This window comes from Phoxinus phoxinus (genome assembly GCF_949152265.1).
Source record: "Phoxinus phoxinus genome assembly, chromosome: 20".
NCBI lineage: Eukaryota > Metazoa > Chordata > Actinopteri > Cypriniformes > Leuciscidae > Phoxinus > Phoxinus phoxinus.
In genome coordinates, this window is record NC_136895.1 from 10,657,462 (window position 1) to 10,663,461 (window position 6,000).

The window sequence follows — 6,000 nt, forward strand, 5'->3', positions numbered from 1 at the left end:
TATCTTGCTACATGGAAGCAACTTCATAATTTTTTCATATATGATACAGTAAAAATAGAAGGCAGGATGATGAAATGCCTATTTGGTAGATATCATCTTCGGGAAAAAGGAATAAAAACATTACAATATTGTCATTTGTTGTAAACACGAGGTAACATCAACAATGCTAAAACGCTAATTCTATCGGCTCACTACTGTGAAATAACTAAACAAATGGCTAATACTAATAGCTTTACTATTTTTAGCGATGCTACTGTCCATCGCTATGCAAACACAACTTTGCCATTTCTGGTATAATTTTGCACATTGTTGCAGGTTTTTTGGCTTTAAATGGTTATTTAAATATAGTTGAGAAGTGGATAACTTTGCTCGTAAACATTTGTATCATCATAGTCTCATACATGTACTGTAGAATTGGTATATACTTTCTGACTGCAGGGTTGTGCCCCATTGACTTCCATTGTAGCCTACATACATACTGTCAACATGACTTGAGAGTGAAACGATGAAACAGTTTCTGTGGTAAATGAAAACATGACAAGGATGCTGTCAATAAAGCTTAACTTCCATTGAACCCGAAACATTCCTTCAAGCAGAGTCATTCCCTGTGAAAGTATGTCATGAAGGATTGTAAATGGTTGTCATAATAAGGGTCTTCGGGTGGAGAAAGTAGGAGGGCCGTTCAGCCCTGGCCTGCAGCAATCTCCCGCGGCATGGGGTGAGATCCCAAATCCCTCGGCCTCTCATTTTCCCTGTTTTCCTCTTTCTCTTCCCCCCTCCCGTATGTGTGGGAGTCAGAAAGCCAAATCCACTCAGCTAGAATTAAAGACGGTGATCTGCAGAGACGGACGAGGAGGAAACAAAAGACTGAATCAGCTTCATCTGTGCCAGAATCATCAAAATCGTATAGCTGTCTGCTTTCTATCGCAACTGTATAATAAAATAACAGGCTAATGAAGAAATTAAGTATTTATTGTCACCATGAAATCAAAATGGACCATTCTTTTTATTTTATGGAATATTGCAGCATTTATTATAAATGAATACTCCAGCCCGATCTCATCCCAAGGCGTCATATACTGACGCTTTTGACATATCGTCTACATCCAACGCACATGGCACCCTTTAGCGTCAATATGAGACGCAGGTAGATATGGGCCAGAAGGCGCCTCCTAGCGGTCTAACCCTAACCCTACCCCAGACCTAAACCCAACCATAACCGAACAAAGCTCGGTGTGTGTCATATTGACGCTAAAGGGTGCCATGTGCGTAGGATGTAGACGAAATGTCAAAAGTGTCCGTATATGACGCCCTAGGATGAGAATGCGTTGAATACTCACATGAGATCGACCAATAGCGAACCACAACCATCCAATCAATTCCCAATGGACAAAATCAAGTCCCGTCCTACATTTGTTCTTGTTCGAGAAGCAGTTTCACTCATGTCACAATAGGAAAGAAAAGATCGCAACTTCCGCTTAGTGCCGACTTTAAATAAGTCAATTCAACAGTGAATGACCAATAATTCTGTTTTAAGGGACATTGGCAATACTGGCTTTCTAGACACGTGAATATAAACGTGACAATCCAAGTGTCTGAGGTCAGTATGTCTGTAATGAGAACAGCTGTCATCACATTGAAACTGGACAATAAGTTCATACCAGGTAGAACAATAGGGTTTTTTTTTACATTAGAGTTTGCTCAGGGAAACCCCTGGAACCCTCGAAACTTTCCAGACTAATGTTTTTGTCATCTGCATATAGATGATTGTCTCATATGCTCATACATTTACAGTAAGGTATGAGAATGTGCTTCCGTAAACAAAAGAATGGACTTGCAGTGAGGCAATACAGAAACAACTAGATTTACAGGTGAAACTCGAAAAATTTGAATATTGTGCAAAAGTTAATTTATTTCAGTAATTCAACTTAAAAGGTGAAACTAATATATTATATAGACTCATTACATGCAAAGTGAGATATTTCAAGGCTTTATTTGTTATAATTTTGATGATTATGGCTTACATCTTATGAAAACCTTTTTACAATATTCCAATTTTGAATTTGGGGTTTTCATAAGCTGTAAGTCATAATCATCAAAATTATAATAAATAAAGGCTTGAAATATCTCACTTTGCATGTAATGAGTCTATAATATATTAGTTTCACCTTTTAAGTTGAATTACTGAAATAAATTAACTTTTGCACAATATTCTAATTTTTCGAGTTATAAGTCTTGTAATACTTTTTGGTATTGATTGAAGTATAATGATATAATGTACATATGTTCCATCACTCAAAGTCAGCAACTCTGTGCTCCAAACACAATTGAATCCAGTAGAGTTTGATGTTAGCATGCAACAACGCAAGTCTGACGTCACGCGTCACAGTTTCCGGGTCGAACAGATCCCAAAAGCAAAATGGCTGTTGAGATTAAAAGTTATATTAAAGGGGTCATGAACTGGCTTTTCATTTTTTTTATATATTGTTGTCTGAGGTCAACTTATGACATTCGCTTGGTTTTTACATTAAAAAACATCAAAATGAATAAGTAATAGGCCATTTTCTACCCTGGTTTTGAGCCTAGCTCCTGAAACGCTCGGTTTTTATGGGCGTGCCGCATTGAAGACTTGGAAGTAAACGCCCACTGCTATGATTGGATAACAGGTTTGCATATTATAATGAGTTTCATGTAATGCGTGAGTCGGTGGGCGGGGCTAAACAGGCGGTGTTGAAGTAGGCGTTGATCTTCTTCTGCGGAGGCGGTGTTTGATACCCTTTGACGTCATAGTCATTTGCTGTGCCTGGTGTCAATAAAAGCTTTCATTGGACTAACTATACAGAATATATTTTTATAGTATGATGACCACTTATATGTCAAAAGCTCAAGGAAAAAAAATTTTTCTCAGTTCATCACCCCTTTAAAGTGGTCCAGACTCCAGAACATTAAATTCAAGGCCATACGATAACTTTTGTTTGATGATCAGACCACAATTTACTTGCTTCAAATTCTTACCCTCCACTCTTGCTCTCAACCGTTGTTTAGGTAGGCTATATAAATAATAATAATAAAATGTTTTGCCTTAAATTGAGTGCAAAGTTTTACTTTAAAGTGGTCTTAATTCAATCTGCTCATATTGCATGAGTGAAGCTCAAATAAAGTCATACAGGTTTGGAACAACATGATTTGGGTTATGTGAACTATTATTTTAATTGCGACATAACAAGACACAGTTCTCCACTGTTGACACCGACTTGACCCACTGTGCCACACTCACAACAACGCGATCTGATTATATGTAATTCTTAAGCTCTGCTGGCTGCCTCATGTTTCATTCTTAAACCGTTACTTATGGTTATCTGCTTGTGCAAGTAAAAATAAACAACTGAAGCTCTTATTCTGACTTATATGATCCGGCTCTTGGCCTTAATGAAGAAATATTAGTGAGAGCCTGTGAAGAATCTTGTGACTGCATCTTCTCCACTGAGGTGGAGGTTGAGTTTTGTGCCACTTACTCATCTTGACGTCGATCCGTTTACAGCGGCCAGTCATTTTCCACCCTCCCTCGCTCAGACACACAGAGATCCTGACTGAGAGGAAGACTTTAGCTCCGATTTCAGTCAATTCCAATAGAGTTGGTTGTTAGCATGTTGGTAAGCTAACAACACAACACTAATACGCACAAATATATATATCTCACATATTGAGTCGATTTGGTCCAAAATATTACATTTGGATATTTTATAAATACTTTCCTGGTATTAATCAAATATAAGCAGATTTACACTCAACGTTTCTCTGGACTTGTCCGCCATCTTGAACACATTTTCCATTCTCTGTGACATAGTATGCTTCAAAATGATGCCAAAACACGGTAGCTATCTTAAAAATCCTTTGCATCAGGCTGTTGTTCCCTAAAAATGCATTATCAAAGAACAGATAACTTTGAACGGACCCTCTATTAACGTTATTAGAAAAGCGTTTGTTCCTAACTTTGAGAAAACCTTGCCAGGATGTTAGCCAAAAGTTATGAGAATGTTCCCTGTTAGCTAACTAGGTAATAATAATAATAAAGTAATTCTGAAAGTGTCCACCTAAATCCATGTGAGAAGACGCAGCTTTCAAAGTCTGGCTGAATATTTCCCTCACATGTGACAGAAAATAGACACATGCTGAGGCGCAGACCGCGATGTGGTTTCTCGTTCAATCAGACAGCGCCTGCGAGCACCTGGACTCTGTGCTATTTTTACTGCTCCTGACTTAGAGACGCTTTGTTCTTCTGAATAGAGAAGGCGAGGTACATTTATATATATATATTAATATCTCTCTCTCTCTTTCCATGCCCTGTAGCACTGTAACATTAGAATGATCAGTAATACAGTCAGAGGGGTGTGTTGTGTGACTCAGGCCTGTGTGTGTGTGTGTGTGTGTGTGTGTGTGTGTGTGTGTGTGTTAGGAATGAGCCCTTAAGAAACACAAATGAACATGAGTGTTTGGCAGTGAGCATTGTCCCATAAATTCAAAGGTTTCGGGTTGATCTGACGCAATGTGCGAAATTTCAAACATATGAGGCACTAAAAGCAACCAGCCATTTTAGTCTAAAAAATGTATAACGCGGTGTTCCTGGAACACTAGTTCAAGCTCCTGGAACGTTTCCATGTTTTCCGAAAGTCTTTTAACGCCTCTGCTTTTTCATCTCCGACTGTTCTTGAGTGTCTGTTATTGATCAGAGCTGAGATGCATGGTTTACTGCGTGTGTCATAATGTGACCCACTGTATTACCGGCACACAGCTGTGAGTCTAGGAATATTTACCACTGTCAACATCATCATCATCATCATCAGCGTGGGGGCGGGGCTTATACCAGGTGCCCTCCGTCCACATATATTAGATTAGTGTGAAGCTAATGGCAAAGAGCCATGACGGAAGAGTGTGTGTGCGCTGCATGGTACATCATTGACGGTATATATTAAGAAATGCATCGGTCAGCGAGGAATTTGTGTCAGGACTGCAGGAAGCACCTGCATCTGTGTCTAGAGCACAAAACTCATTGTGATTTTTTTTTTTTTTTTATCCTACAACGTGCATACATCAGGAAGGCATTTTATACACGCACACACACTCATGCTGTGGATAGAATCGGGAAGAAAGGGAATGACTCACACAGGGAGAAGATCATCAATGTACAGGAATGTTGTGTGCGGGCCTTCTAAAATGAGACAGACCCTTACATGGTACAATAACTTACCATGGTATTTTGAATATTTGAATCGTAATTATGACATAGAAATTCATCTATTCGACTTTTTATCTCATAATTTTGACCTTTTGTCTCATAATTATGACTCAGTATGTCAAAATCTCTACTTTATCTCATAGTTATGACGTAGTATATCAGTTTCAACTTTATCTCATAATTTTGACTTTCTTTCATAATTTCAGTTTTTAAATCTTATGATATAACTTAGTATTTTATAATTGACTTATGTCGTAATTTTGAGTATCTCACAAAAATGACTTAGTATGTCAATTTCGACTTTATTTCATAATTATGACTTGTCGTAACTTCAACTTTTATCTCACAACTCTGACTTAGTATGTCGGTTTCAACTTTATCGCGAAATTTTGACTTTCTGTCATAATTGTAGTTTTTTAAATCTTATGATAACTTAGTATTTCATAATTGACTTAGTTATGACGACATCATTTGGACTTTATCTCACAAAAATGACTTAGTATGTCAATTTCAAAATTCTGACATTTTATGTAATAATTCATAATGTTATTTTTTTTATCTCATATATCTTAGAATTTCAGAATTATGACTTAGTATGTCTCAAGAATGAGTTTATCTCATAATTATAACTTAGTATGTCGTAATTTTGACTTTATCTCTCAAATATGACTTAGTATATCATAATCTCGACTTAATCTCACAATTATTAGAATATCGTAACTTCTACTTTTTTATCTCACAATTATGACTTTTTATATCACAAT